The sequence below is a fragment of the Hetaerina americana genome, unplaced genomic scaffold, assembly GCF_022747635.1.
Source record: "Hetaerina americana unplaced genomic scaffold, ioHetAmer1.1.p SCAF_50, whole genome shotgun sequence".
Taxonomy (NCBI): Eukaryota; Metazoa; Arthropoda; class Insecta; order Odonata; family Calopterygidae; genus Hetaerina; species Hetaerina americana.
Genome location: NW_027287096.1, coordinates 2,627,636 through 2,648,508, shown reverse-complemented (window position 1 = coordinate 2,648,508; position 20,873 = coordinate 2,627,636).

The window sequence follows — 20,873 nt, the reverse complement described above, 5'->3', positions numbered from 1 at the left end:
CCTTGATCAGCTTCGCGAGCATTTCTCTTCATTATCTGGAATTGGATTTTATTTTATTCCATATCAGCCTAAATGTACAGTTTCCATTTTTCTTACTTACAAAATTCTTCGTATAGAGGCAATTTATCATTTCAACCTCTCTCTGAAACGCCATTTCTTCAATTCATCAAGTCAATTTCTTACCCTTCCGCTCATATATCCTACTTTTTGCTTCGTTTCCAAGTGATTTCATTGGATTTACGCTTTTAAATTTATATTTCTTGTTGCTAACTTTAAATGGGAATAAATCTTACGCTGTTGGAAGGGTCTATCGAAAAACCAGATTCTAAGCGGATGAAGTTTCTTCTTAAATTTTGCCAAATTAGGTCAAGTGCTCGCATTTATTTCAAATAGAGTGATATATTACTTTTTCCACCGGGAGAAAATTGGCAGTTTTGCTGTTAATCAAGATATATACTACGTACTCTTCAAAAAGTTGTTTTTTTCGGATTTCTCTCATCATATTAGACAACATGATTCCTTAGAAGCTGCTTAGTCTAGTATTGGTGTTTTCTCCAAATTCTCTTCCGTTGCCCCTTGAACAATGTTCCTTACGCAAATTTATGCCATATCTCGGTGAATCAAAAAATGCTGTGTAAATAATCCGGTTTTTCATTTTTATTCCTATTTCTTCTTCTTTATTATTAGCTGGTGGGCTTTATCTATCCAAGTGAACACCGACATTCAAACTGAGGGTGAATTTTAAGTCATAATTTTAAAATGTTGATGTACACCATATGTCGCCATGGACATAGTATACCCTATTCAGGACATTAAAAACGTAAAATGCCTCTTTGTAAGTATGAAATCATACGCTGGTAAAGGAAAAGCGGTAATATGGTATGTAAAATACGCGAAGAGATGATCATTGCCACAGGCCTTCCTTAGTGGTTACTTACGAGCGCAATCTACTTCGGTAGGCACATGTACAGCGGTAGGCGGCTATGAAAAAAAGGACAATGCCATATTTTCAAAGGGAAATTTTTAGCTTCGCTTTCTTGAACAGCGCAAGGCGTGGGTGGATCCATTCCCGCTTTGCTACCTCTTCTTTTCTCTCAACTCTCACGTCCCCCCACCACCAAAACCCACCTATCTTATATCCCTTTATTCTGCACGCCTCCTTGCATAAGCCCCGCGCATATAATCCCTTCATATCTCCTCCTTTTTTTGAATATTCTCCCCCACCGTCATACTTTTACCCTCCCGAAATTTCACATTTCCGGGCCCTTCCCCCAATCCCCCGTCCATCTTTACCTCCCCCATCCCGCTGTTTTATTCCTCCTTTTACCCGCCGCTGCAACCGCATCCCCCGCCGCGGCTTCTCAAATTGCGCCTCGTCGGCAGAGAGACACATCAATTTCCATACATTCCTTTCGTATCTGTTTATCTCTCTGACTCTCCCGCTCCCTCTACGGCTTTTCCCTTCCTTCGATGCCGCGCGCCCCTGCCCGTTACTAATTCAGTTCATGTTATGGTTTTCCCGCCTCTCTTAAACCCATATTTTTTCTGCGCTTCCGCACCGCCCTCTGCGAGCATAAGTTTCTAAGTTTAATTGTTCCACCCTCTTTTGAACTTGTCTGGACTGAAATAATATGATCGAGAATCCGCTTTTATTCACACAGGACTTTCTTGAGTCTTTGCTGAAAATGTTATGCTGACTATGCGATCAGCTGATAGACTCCTAAATGTGGAATAGATTTCTTAATCAAGTGCGTCTGAATCAACCAAATCCCTTCATCAACTCAGGAGAAGCAATTGTGAAAATGTTGGGTCAAATTGGTTTTCGAACAGCTATGTACTATTAAAAACGTAATATAAACATGAAATATGAGTACATTTTGAGTATATGCAACCGTATTTCACTTAAAAAAGTAAAATACGTAAAATAGCTACTTATTATGAATTAGGATCCTGTCTAATTGCATTTATGTTCCAGAATGAATTTTTATCTAAATTATACTCACTTGCTTGAAGTTGCTGTCGAATGAATTATTGAGTTCCGAGGCCGTCGTCTGCCTCTACGGGAAATCACATCTCTCAATATTCAAGCTCTTTTCAATCATTATAAGAATGGTGGTATCTTATAATATCAAGAGCTAAACTCAAATGTTGGCTGAAATTTTTTATCTAAATGGTGAATTAAGAGTGACTTTAAATAATTCTGTTAAGAGTAATTGTATGCACCGTCCTTGACCGCATAATAACTGAGTCAGTTACTTTAATTATCCAAGATTTAATTTCGTTCTTACATCAACATATTTTTCCAAATATGTTGGTATGTGTCCTTTAAATTTCTTGTCATCTTTTAGAAAAAACTCTTCGTTTTGCTTTTAGTAGTGACATTTCAATAATCACTTAGAAAATTTTATTAAAACTTTAAGCGGAACAAACAACTGAAATAAGTTTTGAAACAGATTGCACCGCAGTTTGCCTGTTGTCCAGCTGGGGTTGGGATGGGATATCCGGCACCATATTGTCCTGGCTGTGGTTTTGCATCATAAATTCATGTAGAAGGCATATTTCCAAAATAGGAAATTCATATAATTTGCCAGGCTCTGAAAAAAATAAGCCTTTTAACACTGTTTTTATGAGTATTAGAAAACTATTACCATACAAATATAGGATGTCATTGGGTGTGAGCGTAGTGAGCTTTTAGTGGAAAATTTGACTTACCAATTTCTTATGTGAGATTTCTAAAGCACAAATGAGGGAAGAAAAATCCAATTTTTGAGTTTTTATGCGATATATCGTACGAATAAAACATGTTTGAATCGCTGATAGCTGTGTTAATCTTTATTCTATTTGTTTCAATTCAAAACAGACTAAGCTATTATAATCTTTCCTAAGCATTGCTTGGAAAGAAAGTGGTCAGTAATGTGAGCGCAGATAACAAAAATGTGCTAATGTGTCCCCATATTTTTGGGCCTCATAATATTTTCGCGATTAAATCTTGCTGTAAATCAATAGTATTTGTCCTAGCATTAGGGTATATGTGGACATCAAGTTTCTTTGACAGCAATAAAATTGAATCCACCAAACCTATTACAACTTAATTGATTATGTCAATCTTTGGGCAAAAATCTTTTATAATGATAAACTATCGCCCATCAGGACTCCTGCTTCTCTTTAACCCTGAAGAGTCCTTTATGAGCTCCTTCCATTGGCAAAAGCAAACTCATCCTCTCATGCCAACTTGTCTCCCGTGTCCCTCTCATCTTTCTGCGCTCTATTCCTCAGCTTCCCTTTGCATACCTCATTTCTCACCCTCGCTTTCACACTCATCCACGTATTCCTGCACAATATGCGTCCCGCTCCATCCTTGCCATAGCCACGTCCCATTCAGAGCCACCTCCTCCTCCAAAAAAGGAACCCTCCCATTTTTTCCATTTACGAAAAATCTCACCGAGACCACATTTTCACACCCTACTCCCCCCTCCCCATCCAGTCTCGACCCCGGTATCTTCACACCCTTCCCTCGCGCCTAAAAGAAATAAAAAAAGGAAGTACAGCCTTGTTCAGCCGCTCCTCTCCTACCCTTTTTTTCGACCGCCCCCGACTGTGCCCCCCCCACTCCTTCAGGGCCCCCAACCACCTCCCAGGACCCCGTCGGTACTCCCTGCCGCGCTAGCTTCCCTCACACGCCTCCTTTCACCATGGCAACGCGGATCCAATAGGAGAAGGACTGCAGCTGCTTCTCTCTCTCGCTGGCCGACACCGTTGGGCGACCGGAATAATTCGATTGCGGCTAATTCCGAAACAGAAAAGGGGTCCTAACCACGACCCTTGTGACACTCCCGTCTCTTTCACTCTCTCACTCACACGCCCTCTTCTTCTCGGCTCTCTCTACGGTTTAAAGCCTGCACTTCTCAAAGTGGGAGGGATTGTGATAATGGGCAGGTCGGGGAGGGCGTTGAAGAGAATTGTTGAGGGGATGGGGACCCTCTCCTCTCACTCTCTCCATTCACCAACCATCGCTTTTTGAGCACTTCTTTCCGGTGCTTTTCCTCTTTTCCATCCGGTCCCTATGCCTACCTCCCATTCGGACTTTTTTTCCAATCACCCCTACACATTTTTTTCTTTTCATCGGCTGTTTCTTTTTTCTTTCACTTTATCCCTTTATATATCTCTCTCTTTCACTCTCCCTCATAGATCTCTCTCTACTTTTTCCTTCATAGGATCTTTTTCTCATTTCTTAACCTCCAATTCTGGTTTCATCTCTCGGTATGTCATTCTTTCCAGGTGCTCTCTCTGCCTCCTTCACCGTTTGATGTCCGTAACTTCCCAAATTAACTTCTGATCTAAACATGTAATTAATTTGAAATCCTCTAAGGTATTTTTGTAAGTTTGAACGATATTTAAAGATTATACGCGAGTTTGCGCAAATTTCTTGTGTTAATGGAATGAAAATTCGGACATCAGATAGAAATGCAGTATTCAACCGACAGTTGAACGTGGTTCATAATCAATTTCCAACTCTAACTCCTTTTTTCATTTTTTTCAAATTTTTATTCTTTTAGCTCTTGATTTCCTTTGCATTTAAAACTTCTTTCAAATAGCATATCTTTTTTGTTCTTGCCTCCGTTACTTGGTTATCATTATTTATTTTCATCTTAATTCTAGCAATAATGATCTCTTCCATTATTCTTTCATTCTCACTTTTCGTTGCCTTCTCAATCTTAGACGCTGCCGGAAACGTTATTATCGACTTTCCATCTAACCAGCATTTTTATCTGTTATTTTTTATAGCAATTTATCTATGCGTTCGCGTTTTTTGCCTGAACTTGATATCTGACTCATCTTTATTGGCCTATTTTCCGCTTTCATCCTCAGATATTTTCATATTCTACTTTCCTATTTTAAAACTGGAAGTTTCTGCGTCACAATCTTCCAATGTAATCCTTCTTGTTTGCAATAAACACTTAAGTTTTTATGAATCCTCTTAAATGACGTATCTTACATAGCCAACTTATTTTCTGAATTAGTTTTCCATTACTTGCTAATTTATCCATTTCATATTTGAATAACATAATTTGAGATCAGCTGTTACCACTGAATAGGCTCTTCGGATAAATTTTCAATATTATTCTTTTTTTACCATTACATTCATGCCATTTTCATGATTTTTCCGTGAATATCGGAATAATCTTAACGTTATTGATTTTGGAGTCTTCTTCAAAAACATTGTACGGAGCAGTATGCTAATTAGTCCAATCAATTTCCCTTTATCCCAACAGTTTTTCCTTTAGACTTTAACTCAGATACATATAGCATAAATTAATTCACGGTGAGAGATTTTATTTCAGTGGAACTAATATATTTTTACCAGTTTAAACACTGTGAATGTATGGATGGATCACCTTTCCAAGCAAGCAATGCGAATGATTAGCCTGACTGTAACAAGTACAAATCAATACATATTCAATATCAGCATTTTTAAGTTCAGTCGCAAAAAAAATAGAGGACAGAATTAATACGGTATGATTACGCTGCTAAGTTGTCCATGCTTTTTGTTTAATGCCTCATTGATTGAACCAAGAGAAACGGGTACAATTCCACGTGCGCATGGCGTCATGATATTTTCTGTGGACGCATAATAATAATACCGTTTTGCTTCCATCTATTGGTAAAAAATTAACTAATCAGTTATCATTGCGATATTAGTATTCTTTATTTACTATTTATAATTATATTATTGTAATACTGATACTATAATTAGGGGAAATGATACCGGCGATGTAAACCCGCATACCGTCGGTGGGAAGAGCAGCAAAATACAAAACTCTAAGAAGGGAAATGTCGGTATTTATAGAGATCATTGCATTAAGTAAAAAGAAATTGGAATAGAAGCTTTCATTTTCGAATGAATAAATTAGTGTTTCACGCCGTAAAGATAACAGTTCATCAGGAATTCAAAAACATGACTCTTAAAATAAAATATATGTACGTGTATGTTTATCTCTTACACTATTTTGAGAAATTAGAATGGAGTCACCAACGTCCAGAACGGATCATAAATTATCAGAACGCTGATATTATTTTCATTTGCTCTGTTCTTTTTCTACTACGCACCACTATATCTAAATCTCCCGCTGGCCTTAGTACCTTATTCATCAGAATCAACTCCCCCCCAGTCTCCTCCTTCCTCTAACTTCTTCCTCTCCCTCAAAGCACATAGCTCTGCGGTTTGTCACATCTTTCCCTCCTTTTTCTCACGCGTCCTCCCTTCCCTCAAACCCCAAGCCCCTTCTTGAACCTCCTGATGTGGCCACCCCTCTCCATTTTGCCCCTTTTCATCCCATCAACATTCATCTCTATCCCCTTTCACTTGGTGCCTTATTTCTGCTCTATATATGCCCAAACCCTCTTTCAAAAGGTCCTTATATATCGTTAGCTTTGGTTTCCAACCATTTGTATCAATCTTAAAAGGTTTCTTTCCTTTCATCTCTGGGAATGTTTTTTGACTACAATTTGTCTCCGTCCTTTTGAAGATTCCATCCCGTTTTTGTTGGGAAATGGCTTCCTTTTGGGAAGATTTTTGTCAACCATAATTGTTGTTGCTATCGTCACTCCACGTTTCAGATCCCTTCGGATTTTGTCTTGGTGGAGGCCCACTATGTTTAAACAAATAGGTTAAGTAAAATTGCTTCCGTGAAAGTTTAAGACAGCCTCAAACGATGTGACTGTTTACAATTCCACAAGCATAATTATTTTTATTCATAGTGTACCATCTACTTAGTGCTTATTTTATTTATTTTTTATAACTTGTTCTTTTTTTCTTGCTCCTCGCGCATTTATGTTGGTAAACCTGGCGCACATCTAAGTATCATCCATTGATCTGATTACCTCATATCATGCAATTATAATATGTTTTGAGAAGTCCGAATTGTTTGCTCAAGGTATGGCTGAATTTCGTATATACTTGTGTGATTCAACTGATGCTATAAGAGGCCATAAGCCCCCGAGCAATAAAATATTCTTCTTCCTTTACGATTTGGGGTACCCAGTGCAAGAACTGTTATTCAAACGTTCGTCCCATGTTTAATGAAACTGTCATTTTCGATAAGCCCGTTTGAAATTCTGCGATCATTCCAACAAATGACATGAAAATACTGGAACTTTTATTCATAAGTTTTATCGCAAGTTAAAGCAGGGCAAAATTACTTCGGTGAGAGGCACCCATCGGCGGCATAATAACTATTAGCATGGAAAAAAATGAATTTCACCTTCCGTTTTTCTTAGCAGTGTTCCTTCGTCGTAACCACTGTCGCGGGCAAGAACACAAGATATGAAAAATATAAAATCCGAGGATTTGCCCGCTTTTTACCAAAGGTTGACTCTCACGGATAAATTATACTTGGAGAGAGGTTTTAAGTAATAATGATAGTCTTGCTATGCTTTATGTATTCCTTTCATTACTTCAGGTTTTTGCGGAAGCATCATTGCATAACTAACACTTTACGAGACGTATAAAAATTAAATTTCAAATTTAAAAAATATTGAACCATATTTCTAGTTGAAGATCCAAACTTTTCTCCATAGTAATATTCCCCTCATAAGGTTAATTTAATTATTACCACACACTTCTCTTTACTGTTCATCTCCTTCCCATGTCTTCTTTTCTTTACGCTAGGAAATGTCTGTCTCTAAGCTAACTTTATTTCCCGCTCATCAACTTCATACGAACTCGATGATAAATCTCGTCAGAAAAATCAAGCAAACTTGTCAGTCACTTACACTCACCAAATAATCATTATACAAGTTGTTTCATGGTTTTAGACATAGGCTCATCATGGGAGAAAATAATCTGCCTTGAAAAAACTGAAATTGTAAAAAAATGAATTATATTAAATGAAGGTTTACAACTCCCTTAGCAATAACGCCTTTTGTAAATAACTGTTATTCCAACAACCTTCGCAGCGTACGTACCGCTACACAAATTTTCACATAATTTCTCCGCATTCAAAGGGTTCTCCACCAACTACTCTTATATTTACACGTCTTTTTTTCGACATTTCGCACTCCAAAATCTACTCTTCTTCCTCTCCAACTGTTTTCATTACTTGTCTCTCGTTTTTGGATTCCTCCCGCTCAATCTTTGCTCACCCCGAATCCACCCCTCCAAACCACTCCCTTCGAACTTACAACCAAAACACATCCAACTCAACCCCCTGTAAAACAAATAAAGAGGAATGGAAAATCTTCCCGAGTCCTCTTTCTCTCTTTATCACTCCATCTGTGTTTACGCACCACCATTCTTCTCGATTCCAGAGACGAGGTAGGGAAAAACGGAGAGGGACTGTGGAGCGGATGAGTGAGCGAACTGCCCTCTGCAGACGAAAAAGGGAAATAGCAAAGACAACTTGAGATGGAAAGGAATATGGCCGGGCGCAACAAAAAAATAGACAAATAAAAACCTTTCACGCCGCAAGAAACCTACGAGTCTCTCGCCTCTCTCACTCTACTCTCCATAGCAAGCAAATCTCCCCTTGTACAAATTCTACCGAAATGGCGCTTGCTTTTCTCTCCTACCCCACATCTTCCACTCTCGTATCTTTTATTTCCGCTCACCTTCGATAGTGGTCATAAGAATGTCTCCAAAGGTTTCAAGAATGCGAGTGAACGATTTGGATTCGATTAACATTTCTACACGTACCAGGATGGAGGATGATTTCTTACTTTTTTTCGAACACTCTCCCTATGCAAAGCGAGGTGAAAAATTAAAGAAAAAATGTGTATAAAGTGTCAGAGGGATGTGGCAGTTCCGATGGAGGAGAGTGGTGATGCTTGGCGGTAGGCGGGGGTGGAGTGGCAGGAAAAATACGCAGCGATGGATGAGAAAGCACGTAAGACTCGACGCGAGAATTAATGGAGCGATGTTTATTTAGGACGGTGTTTTGTGTATTCAAGTGTTAGCGTAGAATTTCAGGGATGAATACCTTGGAACATGTCGCCATGTTTACAAGCCAGCTCCTCTCTCCAGCGGCGAGAAGAGCGATGGCGTTGCCTCCTCTCGTTGGAATTTCTAGAGCAGAAAACAAGATCTGCAGCGTAATCCAGGGCTTGAAGAGCTTCTAAAATGTTTTTCGGGAGTTTTTGGCGTTTTCCTGGGTGCTTGATTGATTCTACTTCGTGAGATTTTTTTCTCCATACAAGTCCAGTGATACTTTTATTTGGTTCACTTGAAGTTAATGGTTTGTAAAAAGCAGGACTGTTGTCAGTAAATATAATCCTCGAAGATCACTTCCATTTTTCGTAAGACGAGGGGGGCAGTAGCAAAAAATATTTTGAATTTATTACGTGAGATATAAATATTAAAAAGGCTATCCCATAAACGGGAAACGGGTATCACTTCAATACTTATGCTAGTTCCAAAGAAACTGCGGGAGATGCCGCAACAGTAACTTATAACGGAGTCATCCGCTAATGTGCATTTTAATGCAACAATTTCAGAGCGTAAAAATCATTCGCCTTGACTGGGACTCGAACCCAGATCCCTCAATATCCGGTCGAGTGCTTTAGCCACTTAAGCTACCGAGGCGTCCTCTTAAACTCTGAAATTTTGGGGCTTTTAAAGGAACTAGATGTTATGACGAAATACCGTACATACAATGTCACATGCATTCGTAGTCGTGCGCGAGGCGCCACTGTCCACGAGGTTAAAAGCCAACTTTAAACACGTATGGTGTTTTCCCTTTGACAAATTCCAAAGAAACTGCGGGAGATGCCGCAACAGTAACTTATAACGGAGTCATCCGCTAATGTGCATTTTAATGCAACCATTTCAGAGCGTAAAAATCATTCGCCTTGACTGGGACTCGAACCCAGATCCCTCAATATCCGGTCGAGTGCTTTAGCCACTTAAGCTACCGAGGCGTCCTCTTAAACTCTGAAATTTTGGGGCTTTTAAAGGAACTAGATGTTATGACGAAATACCGTACATACAATGTCACATGCATTCGTAGTCGTGCGCGAGGCGCCACTGTCTTTTAACCTCGTGGACAGTGGCGCCTCGCGCACGACTACGAATGCATGTGACATTGTATGTACGGTATTTCGTCATAACATCTAGTTCCTTTAAAAGCCCCAAAATTTCAGAGTTTAAGAGGACGCCTCGGTAGCTTAAGTGGCTAAAGCACTCGACCGGATATTGAGGGATCTGGGTTCGAGTCCCAGTCAAGGCGAATGATTTTTACGCTCTGAAATTGTTGCATTAAAATGCACATTAGCGGATGACTCCGTTATAAGTTACTGTTGCGGCATCTCCCGCAGTTTCTTTGGAATTTGTCAAAGGGAAAACACCATACGTGTTTAAAGTTGGCTTTTAACCTCGTGGACAGTGGCGCCTCGCGCACGACTACGAATGCATGTGACATTGTATGTACGGTATTTCGTCATAACATCTAGTTCCTTTAAAAGCCCCAAAATTTCAGAGTTTAAGAGGACGCCTCGGTAGCTTAAGTGGCTAAAGCACTCGACCGGATATTGAGGGATCTGGGTTCGAGTCCCAGTCAAGGCGAATGATTTTTACGCTCTGAAATTGTTGCATTACTTATGCTAGTCTTCATTCTCAGCTAGAGCCAGTCTTTTTGTGGTTACTGTGTATTGATAGAGTTAGCTGTTTATTATCAATATTCTCTTTCATTCATATAAATCATAGTATGCTTTGCTACTTCGTATGTGCATTACATATTTCTCACTGTAGCGTGAGGAATGATTAAGGTTAAGAGGATTTTTCTTGAGTAACCCACTATCGAACTGCTCTGCTAACTTCCAAGTCCTCACAATAAACCGCTTTTCCTGATATTTCATCATCTAGACATTAATAATATGTTAGCCAGTATTTTCCAATTTTCAGCAGTATATTTTTTAAGATTATTTAATTCCCATTAAAATATCATGAGAAACTATAAAAACTTTTGTTTTCGAAATCGTTAATTATTTTTGGATTAATAAAATACAATGAATCCGTTACATAGTAAATAAAAAATTTTAGAGAACCCAGCTCTTTTCCTCAGACACATGAACATTAGACCTACAGAAGTAGTTGCAAAAACAGATGGTTTTTAAACCTCTATTGTAATTATATCAATAAATTCCGTTAATTCAGAATTAACAGTGCCTTATTTGACTATTTGTATATTTCGTAATATATTTCATACCAACACATTCTCAGTATTGACAAAAATATTGGCAGTAGCATTCATTCATGGCAAATTTACTTTTTTGGCAAACATTCTTATACTGATGGAGTTTTAAAAATCGCACTTACAACCGTAGAGTTTGTTATTCGTTAAGCGAATATTGGTGCTCTACGTTATCGCACTAAGTGGTTTCAACATTCTAATTACTAAATATTATTTTAAGATACTACCCCTCATTTCACTTCATAAAAATAAATAAAATTCATTTTAATAGAATAAACAGCCCTGTAAATTTTCACGCTGGATTTTAAAAAATTAACCGACCAGCGTTTCGATAACTTGTGACACCTCAAGAACGTTTCAAATACTCGAAACATGGACAAAACTTGCCATACGATATTGTAGCCAAATTCTGTGCTAATGAATCAAAGAGCTGATGATACATGTTGGCCATAGAAAACACGTATCAATCATACTGTCAAGGCGCAGGATTGATCTGCGTAACATTTCGATAAATCTGAATAGATGTTGATCCTCCATCTGATACGATGAAACGCGTAGTCTTGGATATGTGGAACGCGAATAATATATGTTGCTTTTCAGCAATATCAAGAAGATGGATTGTATAGAGTTGATATATCGTTATATATCTAGTAATGCCCTCGAGATCGATGTGGTGAATTTAATTTGAAATCAGCATACCACAAAAATGTCCTCGAATCACACACCCCGAAGGTGAGTTCAGTCTTCTTCAACGTCTTCTTTTTCTATCGCATTGTCCGCCTGTCCACATTTTTCACTTCGCCAGTCAACATCAAGTTTTAGCATCGAAGAACCCTAAACGTTGGTCCGCAAGATTAATTATTCAGTCGAACCTCCTGGGAGTTTCTCAATATCTCATCATTTTTGTCCCTTGTCCGTTGGTTTCCGAGGTGATTTTAATTAGCGGTCGATACGACGTCATTTGCGTGCCCTCAGATGATTTTTTTCATCCTTTTTGCGGTGCTGAATAAAGATCAGAGAATTTGAGCATCTCTCCAAACTTTGCCCATTTCTAGTGGTGCATTTGTATACGGCCTGACACTGACTGAGCGGTGGCTTTTCCCATGGCGCCGAGACGGGTGTTCTCGATACGTTTCCCTTGGTTGGACGCTATTGGTTTCTGATTTCAAATTTTATGATTTTTGTTTATCACCTCCGTCGAATAGGGAAACTCCCCCGCAAGATAGATCATCCGACACCACGCAAAGTGTCTCCCTCCCTCACCGTGTCTCTCGCCCTCAGTCTGCCTGTATTGAGTTACCTTCCTCTCACCACCGCCACTCCAAGCTCCAGTGCGTACGAGTAAGAGGGGCTCTAATTTTTTCCGCTCCAAGGTATGATTAGCAGCCTTTTTTTTTGGTTCTCCCAAAATGCCCTTGAACAAAAAAAATTGGCAATTAATCTGCTACCTCTCGAAAGTTTTTCAACGACTTCGGTGTCGGTTAACGTGCCTCTGACGTAATTAATTACGCTTCTAAAAGGCTCTGGGAATCCATTTGTCCACGTCTCGTGAACTCCGGATTTTGAGAGAGCTGATTAATTAGTTTCAAGCGTCACCCCTTTGGTAGGGTTTGTTTTTGTCGGTTCCTCTTGGAAAACACCCACACCCCCAACTTTGCCCCTCTCTATCAACATGCGTGCTTACATTGTCAGAATTAAATCTCTCTGCTTGGACTCCATATTTTCTCAACATCTAGTAGAATTGACTCGAAATCGATTCTCACATTGACATGTTAGTCATGCAGAATAACAGCAATTTTCAATATTTTTAAAAAAGTTGCGAACGCGCCTATTCGAATGTTATTTTACATGGACGAAATACGACCGATATAGGAATTTTATAAGATTCAACACATATCCACCGCACTCGCTGTCATTTCTTTCGAATATACAGAATACCTCCGTATGTACCTTTAGGGCACAATAAATGCAACTGTTGTCAAAAAATACTCTCATATTTTGACCACCACGACTGACTGACTCCCACGGCAACTTGTAACAGCAAATGTTAAAACATCGACGTCAACGAAATATGAGCAAAATTAGCACTCATTGTACTAATATATTAATGAAGGGCTGGGCATCAATATTAATCAATTGAATAGTATGGGTGGAGATCAAGTCAATTCCTATCGACTTTTTGCTCGCGGAATGGTTTGTGATGCTTGCGCCCACATTAGGGATTGTTAATTTAAAAATAAATAATTTTATAGGGGTGACTCCACCAGTTCCTCTGTTGTTGGTTACTGTTTAAGTTGTTCTTCGTACTCTCTGAAACAGTTTGGCTTCCGCCGGAAATCAAGGGGTTTTGTAGTGGTTGAATATTGCAGCAATGCCCACAGTGATTAAATATTGCGTAATTGTAGGCAAAATTGACACTAGGGTTGGCACTCTCCTATTTTTTTTAATATTCTCAACATTTTGTTAAATTTAATAATAATTCTTCCTGTTTGCGCATTCTTTAGATGCTATAATCCTTACCTGATTCTGTGGTGTTTTAAATTCCGTATCACTCTGTTTTTGTTTTAATCGAGCTAAAAATTTTTAATTCTTCTGTGGCCAAGCACGAATTTGGTATATTTATATGATAGTTTCGCATTATTTTTTCCATACTGCAAATAAAATTCAATTCAGCTGCATTGAATAGATGGATTTTTTTTCATTTTGGTTCTAGAGTGAGCGTTAGTAATCTTAGGCACTCTTCATTATAATTTAATTTATTCGTTCGCATCTAGTTGTGGTGGCCGTTTTGTTAAAACTGAAATATTTTGGGAAAATGATTTCATGATCTCGACATCACATGCTGCACATACCGGTAACTTCAGTGATAGGGAGCTATTTTTTCAATGTGGACTTTTTCTTCACCTCAAATGAGTTATTTATAAAACAAAAATCGTATCAGTTGCATGATGAATGACAGGTTGCAAATTTCTTCCCATTGGCTGAATGGAGATGCTACTAACGTAATTACAATTCCTCTGTGGCCATAGCTATGAAAGGAAGTTTGGAAGCACACTTTATTTTTCCACAAAAAGCGTCCCCATTTTCCCTTTGGAAAATAAGTGAGAAAAACTAAAATTATTCTTCTGAGAGCAAACTGATCGACACAGCCAAAACACCGAAAGAAATTCTGCATGAAATCAAAACGAGTCACCCCCTCTTCATTCAGAGTTACGTTTTTTTAGAGCAAAACCGTTTTCAGACATAACGTCTTTAAATTCTTATCCCGAATTTCCGATTTTTTTTCTTTTTGAAGACAAATAATACGTGGAATTAAATGTTGATGTAGACCCACAGAAACGTTTTTTATAGAAGTCCTATAATGAGACGGATAGAAAATTTCAAAGAAAATATTTAAAACCGGGTTCATAGTTACTTTGATAGATGCATCGTCTTCACAAATAAATGAGTTATATGAATGAGAAAGTATGCTTCACAAATATATGAGGAATACAGCACAAGCAGATTAATTCATGCGTACGGCACTTTATAATTTGAGCACTAAAGAAGGGTTTCTAGGTGATTGGTTTGAAGAAAAGAAAGAGAGGTGTGGATATTTGCAATGCTTTCAAAGGTTTCATAAATTACCCCATTATACGCTTGTCCCAAGTACCACTGTTAGAGCAAAATTGATAGGAATTGGAAATATTTTCATTTCATAGTGAAAAAAATATTGAATATAAACGTTTTATTTGGAATTACATAATTGACCAACAGATACTCATATTAGCTAGTAATTGGCTGAATTCAAATGGAATTTGGATATTGTACAAAAAAATGTTAATTCGGTAGAGGGGAAAGCTCTTCAAAAGCCCCTTTCCCAGGAACATTTGGGAGTCCAAATTTTATTGTATACATGGTCGCTTTGCTGGAGGAGAGATTTTCGCAGATTTTATGATTATTCAACAAATTATAATTTTTATTCTAACCAGATAATGAATCCCAAAGTTTTAATTAAAATTGGCCTAGTGTTTCGACATTTATGGTGGATTGGTGGAAAATTAAAGTTAAAATATTAGCTTCTTTGAATTAGGAATTGAAAGGAAATACCAAGACAATAATTGAAATGATAAGCAGCATGATTTTTTTAGAACGAAATTCCAACAAGCTTCCTTGATCATCATCAATAATCTTTTTATCTCTTTCCAAATCCAAAAGATCATCATCGCAATCATCCTGTTTTCATTTGGACACCTAGGAATTATGGGAAGCTGTGTTAACAGTTTCATGGAAGATTTTGTTAACTCTACATAGTAATTTTCAATAGACTGAAGGCGATTTTGAGAGAGCGCTTCTCATTTAACTTTAACGCAACTTTAAACGCCAAATACGTCACTTAGAAATCAGCGAAAATATTTCATTATGAATCATGTGACGCTGAAATTGAAAATTTGACCATGCAGTGAGGCGTATCCGTATTATTCTTCAAAAGGGAATATTTGCGAGTGCATTTGCAAAGAAAAATGTGCGAACATATAAAATACATTAAATAAGTATATTTCTGTTTTAATTCCACGTATTTTGTGTAAATTTTAACAATTTTCACGCTCGAAACTATTTTTTGTAAATTTAAATATTGAAGAAAGGAAAGCACTCTTAGCTGATTGATTCTCACATAAATATACTCGTATTATAACTTTTCGCCATGCTAACGACATATTCTGAAATCCTGGCAGTAGAAAAGAAAACACATCTCTCTTCATTTAAAATTAAAAAGCCCTCAATATTATTGTTTTACAACATTGTCATACATTTATTTACTATTTTGATTGTATTGTTAAATGTGAGATTTTAGGTTGGGTTTGAGAAACTTCTATTGGATTCAGGGATTTAAATCACCTTATTCCTTTAAATTGATAACATTCAATAAATATAACTTTCAATTAGGAAATAATTCAGACAATAATTGATCCGTTTAAAATATATGTACTTCATTCAGTATTTAATATCTTATGTATTGTATACACATTGCATTATCGGAAGTATCTTTTGATAGTCTTTTCTTGAATTAAGCTAAAAAAAATTTATACTATAAAAAAATGTTTATGAAATATATATTTCATATTTTCTATGTATTGTAATTTTCTCATATTTTTAATTTTATATTTTTATCATAATACTATTCAAAAATTTTATGAAATAAAAATTTTCTATTTTCCCGTGATTACATCCCGCATAAATACCTGCCATTAATATTTATTGTCATTCCAAATATTCCTTAACTTTAAGTTTGGATCCCCACAAAATTCTCATCCGAAATCATTGACGCAAAGCATTGGCGCAAATCACTGGGTAGTTGATGGTTGAATGAAAGTGATTTGGAATTAGCTTGAGGAGTATGCTGCGTGAGTAGATACACGAATTAACGCCGGGCGCTAGTAAGGGAGAATGAGAGGAAATCACCCCAGGTTTTGAATCTTTCATCTTGAACAATTTTAAGAGATAGCTGAAAGGGATACTTTTTGGAATTCTATTAAAATGCACAATGGTGAATCAAATAACTCTACGTTTCCACAGATTAGAATATTTGCCGTCCCCCAGTTTCGCTGCACTGTACAATCATCATCTAATGGTTCATTTGGGCCAGTTGACCATTGGTTCAGATGCTTCTGCAGCGTAGCGAAATAAGTTGACAGTAAAAATTCATTCTGTGGAAACACAGACTTATTTAATTCCTCATTGCGCATTGAAAAAGTCCAAAATTTTAAAATGGTACTATATGCAACATCTTGACATTTTTTTAAAATTTTATATGAGATCATGTTGACATTTTTGGAGCAATAATTTACAGTGGAAAAATATTACTTCATACTTACTTGTTTACTGATTTTTGAATACTAAATAAGCCATGTTTTGTCATAAGAAAAATAAAATAATTGTAGTTATTTTATCAACCAAATCAGCACTATAATAAAAATGTTTTGAGTTAGGAGTCTTATACAAACGTGTGAACTTTAATGTAACCCTCCTTACGAGATTGCTCCCTGGATCTCTCACCCGAATCGACCAAAGATATGTACTCGCGTGTTTAAATGTAAGATGCACTCAGCAATCACATTGTAAATTTACCCGTGTGGCCGCTAAAATTAGACATGAAACCCATTTGTAGCTAAATTGCAGACAGAGCGTGAAAGAGTTCTATGCCGGGGTGTCAAATCGTTCTCAATGCGCGTTGCCATTTCAACGCGAGACTTCGTAATTCGCCTGTCAGTTTGCTCAAAATTGAACACGCAAGCGCGAGGGGATTCAAGTGGCGAGGAGGAGGTCTGGAATTGTCCTCCCAAGAATTCTAAAAACGCGATATAAATTAACTTTTAATGGTCCTTGCTTGAATTTCTTATGTAAACCTCGCGCATGCACATCTTTTAATGGGCAATTACCTACTGCTCAAAAAGGCCTTTAAGCTTTATAGCTTAAAGGTTGTGGATACGCTAATTCATACATAAATAGGAAAATTTAAGGTTTTTAAGTGCATTAACTTTTATTTCTGATTGATATTTATACAGTCAACTAAACGCGCGGTAGACAAATCCCCTCTAGATTAAGCTAAAAAACGCATGACCCAAGGTGCTTCGGGCACAAATACATACATATAGTATGTTGGGATTTAAACATAAATGGGCAAATTTAATTGATTATATATTTTTTGTTAGAATTTATTTTCCATTAATATAATTCCTTATAGAATGATAGCAGAAAGTGCTTTTGAGATATAATGCATCTAGTCTAGAAAAGGTTTTCTTCCGAATGCGCATTCTCTCTTTCTAGACGTTCATGTATTTTAAATAACTATTCCCCACATACACTTATCACCATTTACTACTCGTTCTCCCTCTAATTAAAAAAATGATTTAATGATAAATTGTCTCATACATTCCTGGATGAATTCGGGATCTACCCCTGGCTATGATGCCTACCAGAAACATCGACAGGGAATGTGAAGGCCGCCGCCATCATACCCTGTATATAATGCCGAGGCCTAAATTATATCGAGTGTTCTCAGTCGTCCAACCTCTGTTATTCCTCTCTTCATCTCCCTTACCCTCTCTCACAGTTCTCTGTGCTGCTAGCCTTCGGATCAATGCCTTTTAGCGCCAGGGATGGCGATGCTGTTTGGGAAGGCTGTCAAACGCATTCGCACCTCCGCGTCCCCCGTCCTGCCTTGCTATTCTCATCTCCCCCGCCCTCGCTGTTCTTCTTTCATCTTTCCTCTCTGCTCGTCCCTCTCCGTTCGTTAATCCCCTCTTTCCCCCCTCTTTCAGTTTTTAGGCTCTCCGTCCCCTTGCCGTATTGCATTCGGTCTTTTTCACACGTTTCATCCAAGGGTAGGAAGAGGTTAATTAATGGGTGAGAAATTAAGTACTCGGCACTTTTGTGTTTAATTCATATTTTAATCTGGAAAAAAGAGATGTGGAAATGAGGAGAGAACAAGTCTTTGCAATTAGTATCAAGCGTGGCTGATGGTGATAAGAAGAAAATGTATTTTCAGAGAGGGGCAGTATGGCGGCGTAATGGAATGAATTAGTCCAGCCAGTGTCTTTTATATTTAAAGAATTTTATCTGTAAAAGGACTTCTTAACACCAGATGTAGCTAATGGTAAAATAATGCATATATGGGTTCTATGGAGTTGTAACTATTATTATTAAATTCATCATTAATTACGTATAAATCCAATCAATTTAAAACGGCGTACATTTATTATTACGTGTACAAAAATATTAAGTGTCTAAATCTACTTTTTAGGGGCCTTTTACTCCCCACACTTCAGTCGTGTATGCATTTACCCATTGACCAATATTAAATGAAAACGTAAGTGATACGAATTGATGTACCTTATAATGCATACATATTAAAAATCATTATATTGCATACAAGTTTATTTTGCATTATTGTCGACAACATACACCCTATATTAATAGTATTTAGAGAGCGAGCACAATTAAAATAAATATTTAACGAATAAACATCAGCCAAGAAATTTTTTTAAAAATTAATCAATTTTAAAGTTTTTATGAATTTTGGGTGATCGATCCTGTGGAGGATTTAGATACACATACAAACGGGGTTGTATCCGCCATCAGATTGGCGCATTCCCAATGCTATTCACCAATTCTTGTCAATCCTTTAACAGTACTTATTTGGTGCGCAATTACCATGGGAGGGCCATCCACGGCGGTGGTCATTTAGACAATTAGGGGTGAGTTGTAATTCAGGACAGATTGTAATTCAGGAAGATGAGAGAGGATGGAAATAAACTCTGCATTTACACTTAGTAGAGAAAGTTAACTTTGCTGAAGGGATAAACGCGCCAATGAGAGTCCACAGTTTGACGCCCCATCCCATCAATAGTATTAAGGGCTAGGAAAATTTTTCCATTCAATACCAAATTACAGATCAGGTAATACCTGACAATCCACCACATCCTGAATTCTAGCATAGGTCGTTCAATTCCATTAGTATTACGATAACTTGATAATACTTCCCATTAGAATTATCTACTACACTTTAATGAATGCGCTCAGAAATACATTCTGAGTTAATTCATTTCCTTACATTTATCAATTAAAAGCATGATAGCTTAGTGGATGGAGCGTATAAAGCGTAGCGTGGAGTGATTCGGATATAAATCAAAGCAATTTGTCTGGGCACTTTCAGCTAGCACCCTTTTCTGTTTTGGCATTACTATCCCTTTTTTCCAAGTTCAAGGCTCAACTCAATGTCGAAATTAAGTATTTCCCGCATAAGAGTGATGTAGTTTGCTGGATCGGGTTAGGGATTGGCATTTTAGGAAAAACTTGCAGTCTTCTCATATTGTTTGAGTTTGGCCTAACGGATAAGGCGTCGGACTTCGGATTCGATGATTGCAGGTTCGAGTCCTGTCACGGTCGTTATTTTTACGTGATATTTCTATGCTATTGGCACAATTAGTAACGAAAGAGTTCGTCATCAATGAAAATAAATGAATAGTAATTGTATCTGTTAGCACTAGATTTTCATAATTTTCCAAGAATTTTAGGATTAAATGGGTTCTTTTAGGTATTCATGGTGGAATACAGAATGATCGCCAGTGAGTAGTTCTTCACTCTGATAAGATTATAAAGAGAGATCACAAATTTCATTTTGTGACCAGAGAGCAAAATTATGCACGGATTTTTAGTGAACTGGGGAATGATAAGCATAGAAAATGTATGTTCAACGATGACGAGCGTATAAATATTCCAAAGAAAGTTGTTTGAATGCGTGTTAATATTACCGTTTTTGACCTTCATACCGTTTCCTTTCGGTACAGGCAAAGTAAAAAATTCCTTATATTTGGTTATTTTAGGCAACCTTACCCCTTTTACTTTTACCTTCCGTATTTCCCTGCACTTCAGTCATCATCATCCACAAGGTTAAATGATTTCATGAATTTTCCTCTGATTTTAATTCCCACCTGCAGTTCTTCACATGACTTCCTTAACTTCTCCCCATTCTTATATACGTTGAAAATCGCAAGTGATAATGGACACCCCTGTATTGCCTCTCTTTCTAACACTGCTCATCAGGACTCAATCCACCACTCGCCCCTCAGCAGTCACACGTGCAGAACGCGTATGAGACACTTTATTTTTAGTTTGTTTTATTATTAGGTAATCTACCGGTTAAGATAC